A 16789-nucleotide genomic window follows, 5' to 3' on the forward strand; every position below is an offset into this window, starting at 1 on the left:
ATTCAGGAATATTTAGGATACTGTGTGTCAGGCAAACAGAAACCACTATATAAATAGTGCAGGCAGAAAGGAATTGGAAAGTGCAGAGGCTGGCAAACTATGACATGTGAGCCAAATTCAGCCCACTGCCTGTTTTTATAAATGAAGTTTTATTGGAACACAGCCATCCTCCTCCATTTCTGTATTGTCTAGGGCTGCTTTTGCACTACAGTGGCAGAGCTGAGTAGTTGTGACAGAGACTGAATGTGGCCCTCAAAGGCTAAAATATTGACTAGCTGGCCCTTTACAGAAAAAACTTCACCAACTCCTGGAACATTGGGAAGTTGGTACGTATAGAACTCTAGGAATGGCTGGGGAAACAAACATCATGGGCAAGTACTGCTGGTTTTCAGGGGGTCAAGAGGCTACAGAAATTGCAGGAATATTGGCCCCATTGATCTCAGGATTTGCCCCATCAAATCAGGTGATTGCCTGCAAGCCTTATGTCTACGGACTGGTATGCCAGCCATTGCCAAAGGGAAAGGGCTTCCCTTCCATCTTCAATCTGGAAGGAGGTGCAAATGCCCCTCCCTCACTGGAAGACTTTGGATGAAACCAGTTGTCTTTTCCCAGCTTTCGTCCTTGATACAGAGGTGAGTATAGGAGAGACAGGGATACAGAAGCCCAGGGCTTTGGGATGACTACAATGGGTGGGGGATAGGGAGGCTGGGATGACTGCCAGGCTTCGGTGACTGTGATGGATGACAGTGCCGCCACGGAGAGGGAGGGGGGTGGAAGAGAAGATTCTGGACAGGGAGAGAGGCACTGCCAGCAGGTTAGTTTCCCAAATCCCCGCCAACTGTGGGGTCTCAGCCAAGTTCTGTGATGGGGTTTTTTTTGCGGTACGCGGGCCTCTCACTGTTGTGGCCTCTCCCGTTGCAGAGCACAGGCTCCAGACGTGCAGGCTCAGTGGCCATGGCTCACGGGCCCAGCCGTTCCTCGGCATGTGGGATCTTCCCGGACCGGGGCACGAACCTGTGTCCCCTGCATCGGCAGGCGGACTCGCAACCACTGCGCCACCAGGGAAGCCCCTGCGATGGGGTTTTACTCAGACTCCGTCACTCAGTGATATTCATGGAGTGAAACCATAAAGTAGTTTTGACATAAGAAAATTGGATTTACAAGCCTGGGATTAACATATCTTTCCAAGCTTATAGGCTAAAGCAAGTTATAAGTATTCCTTTTAAAGGAGACGTTCCAGGAGATGGAAAACATTGGCAATCTCTTTGGCCCAAGGGCCCTGTTGGCATGTGTAGTCCTGTGAATGGCAGAGAGAGGCCTGAAGCAAAGCAATGAGGTGAAAAGAGCAGAGTGGAGGGAGAGGTGGTGAGAGGCAGAGGGTGGAAAGGAGAGAAAGCGTTGCATCTGGGAGGACCTCATTAAAAAGGGCAGTGGTCACTTAATCCCCTGTATGGGGGCAATGGGAGGACGTGGGGAAAGGAAAAAGTGCTGACCAGCCCTTGGCCTCTGCCCGCCCCTGTTTACTATCTCAGTGGTCAGTCAGGGCCCTTCCTCCCAGAGTAGATGACCTAGGTTGACTGGGGACCATCCCCTGAAATTTAACAAGATTGTGGCAGAAAACTCTCCCCACCTTACTTCTTCCTTATCTCTGCAAATGGAGGCCTTTTCACTCCAGCAAAGCTGATTTTATTGCTTACTTCCTCCAAATTGGTAATAGTCCAGCTTGTAAATCCATCCATACATCCTGTGAACCCACTGTATATCTGACTAATTAGTGGTTGTCTTCTAAATGAGGAATGCCTTCTTATGGATGTTCTGTGCAAATACAATACTGTAGGTACTTCAACATCAATAACTGTACAAACAATATAGTAATTTGAATGGTTGTGGTTAAAATGAAACTTTTCTAGAATCCAATTTATAAATCTAGGAAAAGGATGTTATTTGTGACTAGGAACTATATGTTCATTGTCAAAAGTTCCAAAAGATTTTCAAGATTGCATAGTAAATGAGACACAGAACTGGGATTTGAATCGCAGTCTGTTCTCACTGTGTCTGAGAAAAATTGTTGATATCAGGATTACTTTGGAAGGCTTCTCTTACTTCAGTGCTGTCATATTTCTTCTCAGGAGTAAAAGAAAAAGGAGACATGCATTAGTCCAAGTTCTCTCATTTTCCAAGTAGCAAAAAAGCAATTTATTGGCTTATGTACTTAGAAGTTTGGGAAGGAGATCAGGCATGGCTGGATACAGAGGCTCAATTTCTTCCTCTCTTGTTCTTGCTCTGCGTTTCTTTGTGTTGGTTTCTTCCTCAGGTACACCACTTCACATGCTGACAAAGTGGGGCAGGGTCAGGCTTACCTCTGGTCTTTAGAGCCCACAGTCCTTCTTTTCTGTTAAAATGGCAAAAATCTGGGGAAAGGTGTGATGATCCAAGCTGAGTTTGTGACTTGTTGAACCAATCTTGGGGGAGAGGATTGGGTCAGCTCTGTGGGAGCCACTTGGACTGAGAATGGGAGTGGTGGTGGTGATTCTCCAATGAGATGCTGGGGTTAAAAACCTCTTTTTACTACAAGAATAAGAAGGTGGACACATCCTATCTTCTTCTCCATTGTCAACATTAGTCTACTTACTCACTCAGTCTCTGGCCGGCTGCTGGGGTCCTCAGGTGGGTAAGCTGGGTTCCCCTGTTGGAGGAGCTTAGACCCTCAGGGAGCCTGCGTTTTCAGGAATGGTCCTTTTGCACCGTCGCAAAGCATCCTCCGGACTAGGAAGGCGGACTGCAGCTCCTCCAGGATGCCCGCTGACACCAGGGATTCCTGCCAGGACCTGCCAACAAGAGCCCTTTCAGCTTCCCAGGGTCTCTCAGTAGGCTCTGTGACAGAGCCGGTGAAGTCCTGGCCCGCGGAGACGGAGTGGGGAAGGCGAGAGCGCGCCTGGCGGGGTCCCGGAGCCGGGCTGTGGGCGCCGCCTGCTGGAGAACTGGAGCGCCTGCGGATCTTCTTTTACAAATGGGGCCCAGTAAACGCTAGGTTTGAAGTAACGCCAAGCCGTGCGTGTTTACCACCTGCACCTGATTAACTGGCAGCCAGGTGAGCGCCGAGTAAAGGAGCCAGAATTCCGCGTCACGGGGAGCCTCTGCCCGTCTGTCCAGCCGCCTTCCCCACCACCTCACACGGCACAGGGACCACAGGGACGGCGCCGCGTTCCCTTTCCTTACCAGGTCCTGCGAGGTGAGTCGGCTCAGCCATAATCACAATCATAATCAAAATAATATTAATTGGTGGGGCTTCCCTGGTGGCGCAGCGGTTGAGAGTCCGCCTGCCGATGCAGAGGACATGGATTCGTGCCCCGGGCCGGGAAGATCCCACATGCCGTGGAGCGGCTGGGCCCGTGAGCCATGGCCGCTGAGCCTGCGGGTCCAGAGCCTGTGCTCCGCGAAGGCCACAACGGTGAGAGGCCCGCGTACCGCAAAAAGAAAAAAAAAAAAGAAAAATTAATTGGTATAATTTTGAGTACTTTGAGGGAGACACTTGGCTAGGGGCTTTGCATCCAGTTTCATACTTCATCTTCGTGATCACCATACGGGAGGGCATTTTACTTGTGTCTTATAAAGGACTGAGACTTAAATTAGAGAAGTAACTCGCCCAGCGCACGTGGCTAGGAAGAGACCAGCTCAGGCCAGAGCCACAAGAGGGCGCACCTCCTTTTTCAATACTGTCCTATGAGTCTTGCTTTTCCTTGGGGAAAACCCGCAATGTATTTTGACAAATGTTAAGAACCCACATAAACACAGTATGTATGTATGTACGTATTTGTGTATGTGTTTATTTATTGGAGGAAATGGACAGCGTTGGGAATATGGGCTGTAGGTAGGATGAACACGTTTCTGGAACTGGAAATTAGACTACATCTGGTGTGACAGGAGGCAGAATTTTTGAATTTAGGAGTCTTCTACAATCTGGGATGTTGGTCATCGATACCATATGGGAGGAAGCTGTAAAGCCACGAGAGGCATTGGTGAGTTATGGCTGGCAATCCACACCGTGTGCCTATGCATGCAAGCTGCCCACTTACCTAGAGCGTCCTCTCAGGCTAGTGCTGGGGTCTCCCTTGCCCCGATAACACTTAGAATTAAAGTCTGGAGTAGCTGTTTTCCTCTGTCTGAGATAACCTAAAGGCATCAGTCTTCCTCTTTTTCTATTTCCCTCTCCCAATTTTCCCTTGCTCCCAACTCTTGGTCTGATTGAGGGGTGTCTAAATGACGTGTTCGTTACAGAGGAGAATATTGCTATTGGCCATTCCTGATTGCCTCGTTTCAACAGGTCATTTCTGATTGTAAGTAACCACTCTAGTTTCTAATTATCAATCGATTTAAAGTGATAGTTTTTAAACCTTCATTAAGGAAGTACGTAGCCACTGATTGCCCCCCACCAGACTTTAGGCTTCTGGAGGGCAAAGATCTATCTACTTTATGCAATGAAGCCTTACTATGTACTGTGTTGAGTCTTGATGCTGGGCAGCTGCATATCTGTGGTTCCCAAACCTGGTGGTACAGTACAATCAACTTTTTGTTTTTTTTCTTTTTAAAGCCTTTGCCTGGGGATTCTGTCTAGATCACTTTGGGCTGAAGCCTGGCAATCTGTGTTACATGAACAGGTGGTGCGCATCCCTGTGGCATCTACCTCTGCTGCACCAATATCTCCCCCGGCTCTTATTATGGCTTCATGGGGTGGGGTGGGGTGGAGGTTCCCTATGATGCTGGGAGAAGAGCTTGGGTCTGTTGGCAGGGGTTGAAATGGACTGCTGTCACAAGAGTGGCCTTAAGGACTGTGATGAGGGAGATAATCCCAATAGGCACAGCTGTGAGTGGTACCCTTATTTGTCCATTTCGCATGGAAGGAGAGGTGGCCTGAGGTAGTTTCCATGGACTCCTGGGCAGTGGTAAATAATTTGGTTAGGTGTCTGGAAGGATTAGGAGTGGAAGATCCAAGACCAGGAGTCTGGGGAAGAAACATGTGATTGAACTATGGGAGTGGGCAGGTCTTTATGTTGACCATCAATACCCAGCAGAGGGGTCACTCAACAACCAGGTAGTCAAGATGACTCGTCTGATGGATGTCTGTCAGCCTGTGCTCTTGGCCGTCCCGGTGCTCACACAATGGGCCCATGGATGGAGCTACAGTAGCAGGGATAGAGGCTCTGCATGGGCTTCCTCTGCCCAAAGCTGGTCCAGTTATTGCCACTTCTGAATACCTGATGTGTTAATGGCAGAGATAAAAGATGAACTCTTGATATGGTACCATTTCTCAAGAAGTCCAGCCATACCTTTGTCACCAAGTTGATGCCCTCAGGACTTTATCACCCTATAGGGGACAGTGATTCATCCTTTTTGGAACTGATCCCACCAGATATTCATTGGCCTTTCCTGCGCCTCCGCTAATATCATCCCAGTGTTCACAGAGTGCTTGTTTACTGACATGGGAGCCTACCTAACAGCTTTTCAGACCAGAAACCTCATTTTACAGTGAAGGAGGTGTGGTAATGGGCATATGAGTATAGAATCCTCTAGGCTTACCATATCCCACATCACCTGGGAGTGAAATAGAAGGTTGGACTGGCCTATGGGGCCTTTTATCCCTCAGCTCGAATCAGCTGGCCATAGACATCCTTGAGCTAGGGCCTTCCGGGGCACGCAGGGACTCTGGGTGCTGGTGTTTCCATAGAGGAGGCCAGAGGCCAGATGAGTAGGATTGCAGGTCTGGGAGGGTGTGATCAGGGGGACACTGGATGTCTAGGATCAGGGGTAATGCGGGAGCATAATGGGGACAGAAGAGGGTGGCAAACAACCAAACAAAATCCAGAAACTGGTCTCTGGATGCCCTTTCTGGTGATTCTGACCAGTGAATCTGAGGGAGGACTTAGGAATCTATACTTTTAAAAGGCTCTTGAGTAAGTTGGGAGCTCTTCCAGGTTTGGGAACCATGTGGGGGTGGAAAAAGGACGGAACGTGGAAGAGAAAGAGGCAGGTGTGTGTCCTGGCTTCACCACTTGCCCAAGGTGACCGCCTTTCACGGAGAGTCGCTGGCTTACTGGTTTATACTCTTCTCATTTATAAAATTGGGCTTATGATATCAAATGGGATAATAGTGTGTGAACCATTATTACATGAGTTAATATACTTAAGGCATTTTGGTGTCTTAAGGTAAAGTGGTGTCTGATAAGCACAAGAGCGCTATTAAAGCATTAGCCATTTTAATGTGAATTAATGTTATTGTTAAAAAGTTTGGGGCACAGAAAAGGGTCTGTCTGATGAGGGCCAAAGACATACCTGAATTCTTCCTGCTTGTTAGCTCTTCCAGAACCCAGCCCCGAGGGCCAGAACTACCATGTCTTTCCTCCAGTTTTTGGGGGGAAATCAGTTCAAACTTACAAAAAGTTTGCAAACATAAAATAGTGCAAGTAGCACCTATATACCCTTTACTGAGATTCACCCTTTGGAACATTTTACTCCGGTTTACTGTATCATTCATGGTCTTTATCTTTCTTTCTCGCTCTCTAAATATATGGAATCTTTGTACGTACATATTTATATACATATACATACATTTATATACATGCATACATATATTTATACATACTATATATATGTGTGTATATACATTTCTTTTCTGAATAATTTAAGGGTAAGTTACATGCATCATGGCCTTGAACTCTAAATACTATATTACACTAGATACTGAACCACAATATTAGGTGTACTGCAATAGGGACAGTCTCTTATGTAACCACAGTACAATTATCAACCTCACAAATTTACAGTGATACAGTATTTTAAGTAAACCATCATTGAAAATATTATTTATTTAGTCCCAATCTGAAGCCTCTGAACTGCCATTTCTTCATAATAGAAAATGTAATAATAATATTAAAAAATGGCAACAATAAAGATAATTGCCCCCCCCAAGTACTATGAGGATAAAATGAGATAATGTTCTCCAAAGTGCTTTGTAATCCAAAAAGAGCTATCATTATACTGCATGTTGCTAAATACCAGTTACTATCACTGCCGTTTTCATGGGGGCTTTCCCCTTGTATGTTAAAGAGAGTTTATGTGATGTCAGTCTTCATTTCAGACAGTGTGTAGACACAGCCTTAACATTTCCTCCTAATTTCTTGGGGGAGACAACTAACTTGAAGTGAGGAGCTACCATGTTCCAGGTGTTTTATTACATATATCACCTTATTGTAACTAAAAACAAAACCTTATATAGAATCATTTTTCCTCTTTTTTCCCCCTGAACTACTTAATAAGAGCAAGCTGTGGATATGATGCCTCAACACCTCTAAATACTACAGTGGATCTTCCCCCTCCCAACAGCACTTTCCTAAATAACCATCGTACAATCCTCCAAAAAAAAAAAAAAAAAATCAACATTGATACATTTACACCCAAGTTTTTCCAACTATCCCAACAATGCCATTTTTGCTGTTCCGGTCTGGGATCCAGTCCAGAATCAGATTGCATTTACTTATCATGTCTCTTAGTCTCCTTCAGTCTGGAATAATTCCTCAGTATTTCACTGTCTTGAATGACCTAGAAAGATTTACAGAGCACTGCCCTTTCATTTTGGAGGCTGGCTTTCAACCTGGGTCTGTCTGCTGTGTTCTCATGGCCACTGAGGCCATGCATTCTTGGCAGTAATTCCACAGACATGATGCTCTGCTCACGTTAGCAGGTACCTGATGAGAACTCTTTCCACCACTGGTGATATTCACCTTGACCACCAATAATAATCTTCTTCTTCAAATAATTTTCTGTCAGATTTCTCCACCATAAAGCCACCATTTCCCCCCCTTGTGATTAGTAAGTATTTTTGTGGGGAGATATTTTGAAATTACACCAATATCCTATTGCTCATCAAACCTTTACTCACAGTCTTTGCAGTTACCGATGACACCCTCCATAATGGTTGCCAAGTGGTGATTTTCTATTTTCATCATTCCTGCCGCATTTATTAGTTGGCATTTTACTGTAAGGAAGAGCTTTCCCTTTCCCTCCTTACCTTCCTTCCTTCCTTCCATCCATCCATCCAGCTTTGAGGTCTCATGGGTTCTCATTTTATTTAATGGGCTGTAAACCCCATTATTATCATTTGCTCTAAAGCTCACATTTCCCAAGTTTGGCTGGTGGGAACCCCTTCAAGCTGACTCCTGAGCTCTTTGGACATGTCTTCATTAACCTTTGAGCGCTTCCTTACTTTTTTGGAAGGTCAAATCTGTTTCTCCCCCCTACCCACCCCAGTTTTATTGAGAAATAATTGACATACATCACTATATATAAGTTTAAGGTGTACAGCACGATGGTTTGATATTTATATTGTGAAATGGTCTCCGCAACAGGTTCATCTAACATCCATCTTCTCATATAGATCCAATAAAAAGAAAAAAAAAAGGGAAAAAAATTTCTCCTTGTGATGAGAACTATTAGGATTTACTCTCAACAACTTTCCTATACAGCAGCAGTGTTAGCCATAGTCACCATGCTGGACTTCCCCGGTACCTATTTATCTTATACGGGCAAACCTCAGAGATATTGCAGGTTGGGTTACAGACCACCGTAATAAAGTGAGTATCGCAGTAAAGCAAGTCATATGCATTTTTCGGTTCCCCAGTGCATATAAGAGCTTTATTTATACTATACTGTAGTCTGTTCAGTGTGCAATAACGTTGTGTCTAGAAAAATAATGTACATACCTTAGTTAAAAAATATTGTATTGCTGAAAAATGCTAGCCACCATCCGAGCCTTCAGTGAGTTGTAGTCTTTTTGCTGGTGAGGGTCTGCCTCGGTGTTGACGGCTGCTGACTGATCAGGCTGGTGGTTTCTGAAGGCTGGGGGGCTATGGCGGTTTCTTAGAGTAAGACAACGATGAAGTTTGTTGCATCAATTGACTCTTCCTTTCAGAAACAATTTCTCTTTAGCATGCAATGCTCTTTGAGATATATATATATATATATATTTGCTGTACGCGGGCCTCTCCCTGTTGTGGCCTCTCCCGTTGCGGAGCACAGGCTCCGGAGGCGCAGGCTCAGCGGCCATGGCTCACGGCCCAGCCGCTCCGCGGCATGTGGGATCTTCCCAGAACAGGGCACGAATCCGTGTCCCCTGCATCGGCAGGCAGACTCCCAACCACTGCGCCACCAGGGAAGCCTGCTCTTTGATATTTGATAGCATTTTACCCACAGTAGAGCGTCTTTCAAAACGAGTCAATTTTCTCAAACCCTGCCGCTGCTTTATCATCTAACTTTATGTAATATTCTAAATCCCTTGTTATTTCACCAATTTTCACAGGATCTTCACCAGGAGTAGACTCCATCTCCAGAAACCACTTTCTTTGCTCATCCATAAGAAATAACTCCTCATCCATTCAAATTTTATCATGAGATTGCAGCAATTCAGTCACATCTTCAGGCTCCACTTCCAAATCTAGTTCTCTTGCTGTTTCCACCACATCTGCAGTTACTTCCTCCACTGAAGTCTTGAACCCCTCAAAGTCATCCATGAGGATTAGAATCAACTTCCTCCAAACTCCTGTTAATGTTTGATATTTTGACCTCTTCCCATGAAACACGAATGTTTGTAATGGCATCTAGAATGGTGAATCCTTTCCAGAAAGTTTTTGATTTAGTTTACCCAGCTCCATCAAAGGAACCACTATCTATGGTAGCTATAGCTTTACAAAATGTATTTCTTAAACAATAAAACTTGAAAGTCAACATTACTCCTTGATCCATGGGCTGCAGAATGGATGTTGTGTTAGCAGGCATGAAAACAACATTAAATCACATTGTACATCTCTGTCAGAGCTCTTAGGTGACCAGGTGCATTGTCAATAAGCAGTAATATTTTGAAAGGAATCTCTTTTTCTGAGCAGTAGGTCTCAGCAGCGGGCCTAAAATATTCATTAAGCCATGTTGTAAACAGATGTGCTTTCACCCAGGCTTTGTTCCACTTATAGAGCACAGGCAGAGTACATATAGCATAATTCTTCAGGGCCCTAGGATTTTCAGAATGGTAAATGAGCATTGGCTTCAGCTTAAAGTCACCAGCTGCATTGGCCCTTAGCAAGAGAGTCAGCCTGGTCTTTGAATCTTTGAAACCAGGCACTGACTTCTCCTCTCTAGCTATGAAAGTCCCAGATGGCACTTTCTTCCAGAATAAGGCTGTTTTGTCTACATTGAAAATCTGTTGTTTAGTGTAGCCACCTTCATTAATTATCTTAGCTAGATCTGGATAACTTGCTGCAGCTTCTACGTCAGCCCTTGCTGTCTCGCCTTGCACTTGGATGTTACAGAGATGGCTTCTTACCTTAAACCTCATGAACCTACCTCTACTGGCTTCAAATCTTTTTTTCTGCAGCTTCTTCACCTTTCTCACTCTTTGTAGAATTGAAGTGAGTTAGGCCCTTGCTCTGAATTAGGCTTTGGCTTAAGTGAATGTTGTGGCTGGTTTGATCTTATATCCAGACCACTAAAACTTTCTTCATATCAGCAGTGAGGCACTTTTACTTTCTTATCATTCGTGTATTCACTGGAGTACTGCTTTCAATTTTCTTCAAGAAAATTTTGCCTTCACAACTTGGCTAACTGTTTGGTGCAAGAGGCCTAGCTTCCGGCACATCTTGGCTTTGGACATGCCTTCCTCACCAAGCTTAATTATTTGTTTGATTTAAAGTGAGAGATGTAAAGTGAGAGATGTACAACTCTTCCTTTCACTTTAACACTTAGAGGCCATTGTAGGGTTATTAATTAGCCTAATCACAATATTGCTGTGTCTCAGGCAGTAGGGAGGCTGGAGGAGATGGAGAAAGAAGAGGGAACGGCTGGTTGATGGAGCAGTCAGAACACGCACAACATTTATCAGTTAAGTTTGCTGTCTTCTATGGGTGTGGTTCATGGTGCCTGAAAACAATTAGGATAGTCACATCCAAGGTCACTGATCACAGATCACTATAACAAATATAATAATAATGAAAAACCTTGAAGTATTGTGATAATTACCAAAATGTGGCACTGAGACACGACATGAGCAAATGCTGTTGGAAAAGTGGCGACAATAGATTTGTTTGACTGCAACGTTGCCACAAATCTTCAATTTGTAAAATATGTAGTATCTGTGAAGTGTAATAAAGTGAAGGGCAATAGAAAGAGGTGTGCCTGTAGCTGGAAGTTTTCACCTTTTGACCCTCTTCCTCCAATTCCCTCTCCCCCCACCCTCTGCCTCTAGCAAAACTGCAAGTCTGATCTCTTTTTCTATGAGGTTTTTTTTTTTTAAGATTCTACATATAGGTGAGATCATATAATATTTGTCTTTCTCTCTGACTTAGCATAGTACCTTCAAGGTCCATCGTATTGTTGCAAATGGTAGGATTTCCTTGTTGTTGTTGTTTTTTTAATGGCTGAATAATATTTGATTGAAATATACAAGTGTCAATGGACACTTAGGTTGTTTCCATGTCTTGGCTATTATAAATGATGCTGCTATGAACATGGGGGGGCAGATATCTTTTTGAAATACCTGTTTTCATTTCCTTTGGATATATTCCCATAAGTGGACTTGCTGGGTCATATGGTAGTTCTATTTTTACTTTTCTGAGGAACCTCTGTACTGTTTTCCATAGTGGCCACACCAGTTTACATTCCCACCAACAGTGTGCTAGGATTCCCTTTTCTCCACATCCAGGTCAGCATTTGTTATGTCCTGCCTTTTTGATGATGGCCATTCCAGCAGGCATGAGGTGTTATCCCACTGTGGTTTTAATTTACATTTCTTTAATGACTAGTGATGTTGAGCATCTTTTCATGTACCTGTTGGCCTTTTGCGTATATTCTTTGGAGAAATGTCTATTTGGGTCCTTTGCGCATTTTTTAATTGGGTTATTTGTTCTTTTTTGCTATTGAGTTGTATGAGTTTTTAATGTATTTTGGATATTAACCCCTTATTAGATATGTGGTTTGCAGATATTTTTTCCCACTGCATAGGTTGTCTTTTCACTTCATTGATGGTTTTAAAAAGCTGTACAGAAGCCTTAGTTTGATGGAGTCCCACTTTATTTTTAATTTTCTTGCCTGTGCTTTAGGTGTCATATCCAAATAATCATTACCAAGGCCCATATCAAGGAGCTTTATTCCTATGTTTTCTTCTAGGAGTTTCATGGTTTCAGGTCTTACATTGAAGTCTTTAATACATTTGAGTTAATGTTTGTGAGTGCTGTAAGAGATGGGTCCAGTTTTATGCTTTTACATGTGAAATCCAATTATCCCAGCACTATTTATTGAAGAGAATGTTTGTTTGTTTGTTTTTTCCATTGAGTATTCTTGGCTTCCTTGTCAAACATTAGCTAACCATACATGCTTGGGTTTATTTCTGGGCTTTTGATTCTGTTCTATTTGTCAATTTGTCTGTTTTTATGCCAGGACCATACTGTTTTGATGACTATAGCTTTATAGTATAACTTGAAATCAGAAAGTGTGATGCCTCCTGGTTTGTTCTTCATTCTCAGGATTTCTTTGGCTATTCAGGGTCTTTTGTGGTTCTATATAAATTCAGGAGTGCTTTTTCTACTGTAAAAAAATGCCATTGCAATCTTGATAGGGATTGCATTGATTCCTTACTTTCTTACACAACAAGATGTTCCAGACTCACACTTGTACTCATTTATTTATTTATATCTTTAAGGCCTTATCGATTCCCATTTTATTCAATGGTTGTAACCCATCACTATCATTGTTTATTTTAAAGTAACTGCTCCTTTCAGCTCCAGTTTCTTTCCCCTCAAATTCATCTTATACTTTCACCAGATTAATCTAATTTGGTTTGGCTACTGTCATTATCTTTTGATCAAGCTGGCAGTTTTGAAGAAGCAGGAAAGAATCCAAGCTTCTTACCTGTCATTCAAGACACCCCACACTCTATCCTCGTCATTTCAGGAATTAGCGAGAAGATGATTGTAGCAACCCTTTTTAGAACTCTCAGCTATGATCACATTCAAATCCATAAGGACTTGTAAGATGAGGACTTCCGCTGGGGTTTTATTTTCTAAATTTCAGAGACGGCAGATATGATTGACTGACTGCTTCACATCAGATTTCAATTGCAACTGCTCTTGACAGTTATTTTTGATTGATTTTCCTCCTTGGTGAACTCTTGCAACAGATATCAGAAAAAAAATCAACATGTCAGAATTCAATGCTGTTAGCCTAAAGCCAGCAAGAAAGGAAATAGACAAGCCTATAACCAATCAGCCCAACCTCCTCCCTGTTATCACACTTCTCTATTTTTTCCACCCCCAAGTAAACATAATATATGCCAAGTTTGATGTTTGGGTTAGATTCTTTCTGCCCTGTACAGGTTCCTGAAGGGTTCTCCCAGACTTTCTGCTATTCACTCCAACGCCGCCTTTGAAGAGTGCTGTGATGAATTGCACCAGTAGTGCTGTAGGTGGCGCTGTGTACCAGTGCATGGTGGTCAGCGTATCTCCAAGATTTCCGTTTGGCAAAGGCAAGGCGTCTGGCATCCTTTTAGTTAAACTTGATCTTTCTGTTCAGCTTCTGTGGAGCAAGTCTGAGAAACAGATTAGCCAATTTCTGACCCTAAACGGAAGGTCAGCCATTCTGTAGCATTCTGTAGCATGCTCAAATGTAGCATTCACTGTAGGCTGGATCATATCCTGGGCTGAGTTTTGGAATTATGCCCACAGGCTGTGAAAATGACCCTGAGGTGTTTCTTCTGAGCCTTTGCCTGGGCAGTCTTATCTGGGTTTTGTACTGGGAAGCAGAGACTACATTAAGGTCACATTCTAAGCCCGTGAGGGTGGGGAAATTGGGTTGACCGTAACTCATTGGCTTTCTTTTAAGCAGCAAGGCTGCTTGGTGTTTTAGCTGACATAGCTCAATTTCTAAATCCAATATTGCCCTTTAAAGTGGGAACGACTTGAGTGAGGCCTTTGTTGCTCCCACCCCCGATCCAGGTCTTCGGAGCTCTTTTGTGTTAAAAAACCTTCCTGACCGTTCAGGAGCGTCAGTCTCACGTCACAGCGTCGTGGAGGCTGTGAGCACAGCACCTAAGAGCAGGGTGCTAAGTGTATCATTTGTCAGCCGAGCTGCAGGATTGCAAATTCCATAATTAAAGGTGGAGGCTTTGGGTTTCATAAAATGAACCCGTGTCCTATTTTTACAGAATTTGAATCTGTAGAATTGAGAGAAATGAAAAGCACCTTAGAACCGTGTGCTGGATGACCTGCTACAATTCTAATTTCCTAAACACATTTACTCAAGGCATGTCTAACTCCTTGTCTCTTATAGTTTCCTGTGTTGAAGGGAGTGAGATGACACTTCCCTTCACATTTCTATAACGAAGTTATTATAGTCGAATTTGATTATTTTTATTTTCCCCTGTTTATTGTTTTCCGATGACTTCCCTTTTCACTTGTGACCAGTAGATGGCTCTATGGCTTTCCTTGATCTGACACATTAGTTTGGTGCCACTTAATGTCTGAAGTTCATTCACTTTTGCCCTGGCTGGTGGGGAAATCTTGAGCTGTTTCATTCAGTCCCACAGGTGAGGAGAATGGTGGATGGACGTTCTCCCCACCTCCCACCACCCCTATTACCATCTCTACCTTCGGTGTCTGTATCTTTGAGAGCTGCAGGGGTGTGTGTGTGTGTGTGTGTGTGTGTGTGTGTGTGTGTGTGTGTGTGTGTGTGTGTGTGTGTGTGTGTAGGGGGTAGTCCCCTGGAGTAGTCAGGTGGTAGAGCAGTCAGATACTGACCAAATCTGGGGCACACGGGCAGCAGTCCTTCTGGATGGTTGGTGGGCAGTGTGCAGGCTACTGCTGATAAAAGAACCTCTCCAGATGTCAGAGGGCACGATGACTAGCATGGCTTCTCAGTTCTGCGGGTATAGAGTGCTTTACCCTCATGGAATGGAGTCTGGGCCATCTGTGAGCATGAACTCAGCTTCCAATTGTCTTCCTGGCGCTGGGGGTTGTTGCTTGAATGCAGGGGGAGTGAGGGACGTGCCTCTGGATGCGGCCTGTGCTTCTGTCCACACAGTTTCTCCAAGTGAGGGCCCTTTGTTGAATCCCTCATTGCTTCCCTTTCATCACCCTTCCCTCCTCCTTCCCCATCACTCACCCTAGGGGTGGGGAAGACTCTTTGTGCCCAGTCATATATTTTCTAAATCTTTTTGTGTTACCTTTGTGAGGTAGAGATTGCTAGTGCTCACCCACGTCTGGTTCTCCTTTTCTTCTTGGGCACATGTGAAGATGAAGCTTTCCAGCCTCTCCTGCAGTTAGGTGGGTCATGTGACTTGTTCTGGCCAATAAAATGTGAATGGAAATGGCATTTTCTGATTCCAGGTGGTTATGGATGGAATTGTGTCCTCTCCCTCCCCTCCAACCTTCCCAAATTCATGCGTTGAAGCCCAACCCCCAATGTGACTATATTTGGAGAGAGGGCCTTTAAAGAGATAATTAAGGTTAGATGAGGTCAAAAGTGTGGGGCCCTAATCCAACATGTGTCCTTATAAGAGGAGGAAGCAACACCAGGGATGTGTGCACAGAGGAAAGGCCGTGTGAGGACATAGAAGGCAACTATTGGCAAGCCTAGGAGAGAGGCCTCAGGAGGAACCAAACCGGCTGACACCTTGGTTTTGGACTTCTTTTCTCCAGACCTGTGAGAAATCAATTTCTGCTGTTTGAGCCACCCAGTCTGTGGTATTTTGTTATGGCAGCCTGATCAGAATAAATATACAGGGTGAGGAATTTTACATTGAATGTGAGCTCTTTATTCTCTTTCTTCCTTTGTTGCACTGACCTTCAAGGCCATGTGTTCCAAATGATGTTGCCAAAAGATGGAGGAGGAAGGCTCAACCCAGATAAGTTTTCTCGTGTCAAGCCGCTGATATTTCTGGTTCCATTTTCGCTGTAGGATAGCCTGATGTTAATCGGGCAGACTAATTCAACCTGGACCTTGCCTTTTGAAAACAAAAGCTAAGCATCTGACCTTTTGGCTCTGCAGTTCCATGGGATGAGCCCTCCTTGAGGCAGTGGATGCCTCATGTCTGGATGTATGAGTGAGGCTGGCTCACAGGGTAACTGGGAATATGGAGGTTAACAGAATTGGTTAATACATCAAAATATTATACTGCTGCAATTACATAGGGCCCAAGGGACCTAAAAGGTTTCCTCTTGGTGTTCAAGCTGTGCCCTCTTGGTCTCAGAGATTCGCTAAGATGTTTGAGGTGGGGTTCAAGGGCAAGGGGGCCTTTGGCTTTTCTCTCTTTAATCAGAGCAACTCGTTCTTATATCTGTTAGGGTTCTGTGTGAGATTTAATTTAAATGAAGAGTTCTGTTGCTAAAGAAATTTTTTAAATCACTGTGATAGTTCTATGGTCAAAGAAATACAGGTTTTATGAGTATATGAAGTCCTTGCAGTTTGAAGGTTAGTTTGATCTAGCCAGAGCTCTTATCGATGGGGTCAAGGTCATAGGCCTCAGTTCAGCTCAGTTCCTTGATCCTCTAGGTGACTAGGAAAAAAAATCTCTGACTCGTGGAAATAGACTTGTACAAAGTACAGGATTTACTTATTGTGGGTTTTCATATATTAATTTATGTTTATAAAAGATATTTATGGAAGACACCAATGGCATACAGTGAGGCAGCAGTGATACTAAAATCATGGCCTGAAATGGCATATATGTTTCGCATGCTGTCATTCCCCATCCTGT

Source organism: Tursiops truncatus, chromosome 2 (genome assembly GCF_011762595.2).
Source record: "Tursiops truncatus isolate mTurTru1 chromosome 2, mTurTru1.mat.Y, whole genome shotgun sequence".
Taxonomy (NCBI): domain Eukaryota; kingdom Metazoa; phylum Chordata; class Mammalia; order Artiodactyla; family Delphinidae; genus Tursiops; species Tursiops truncatus.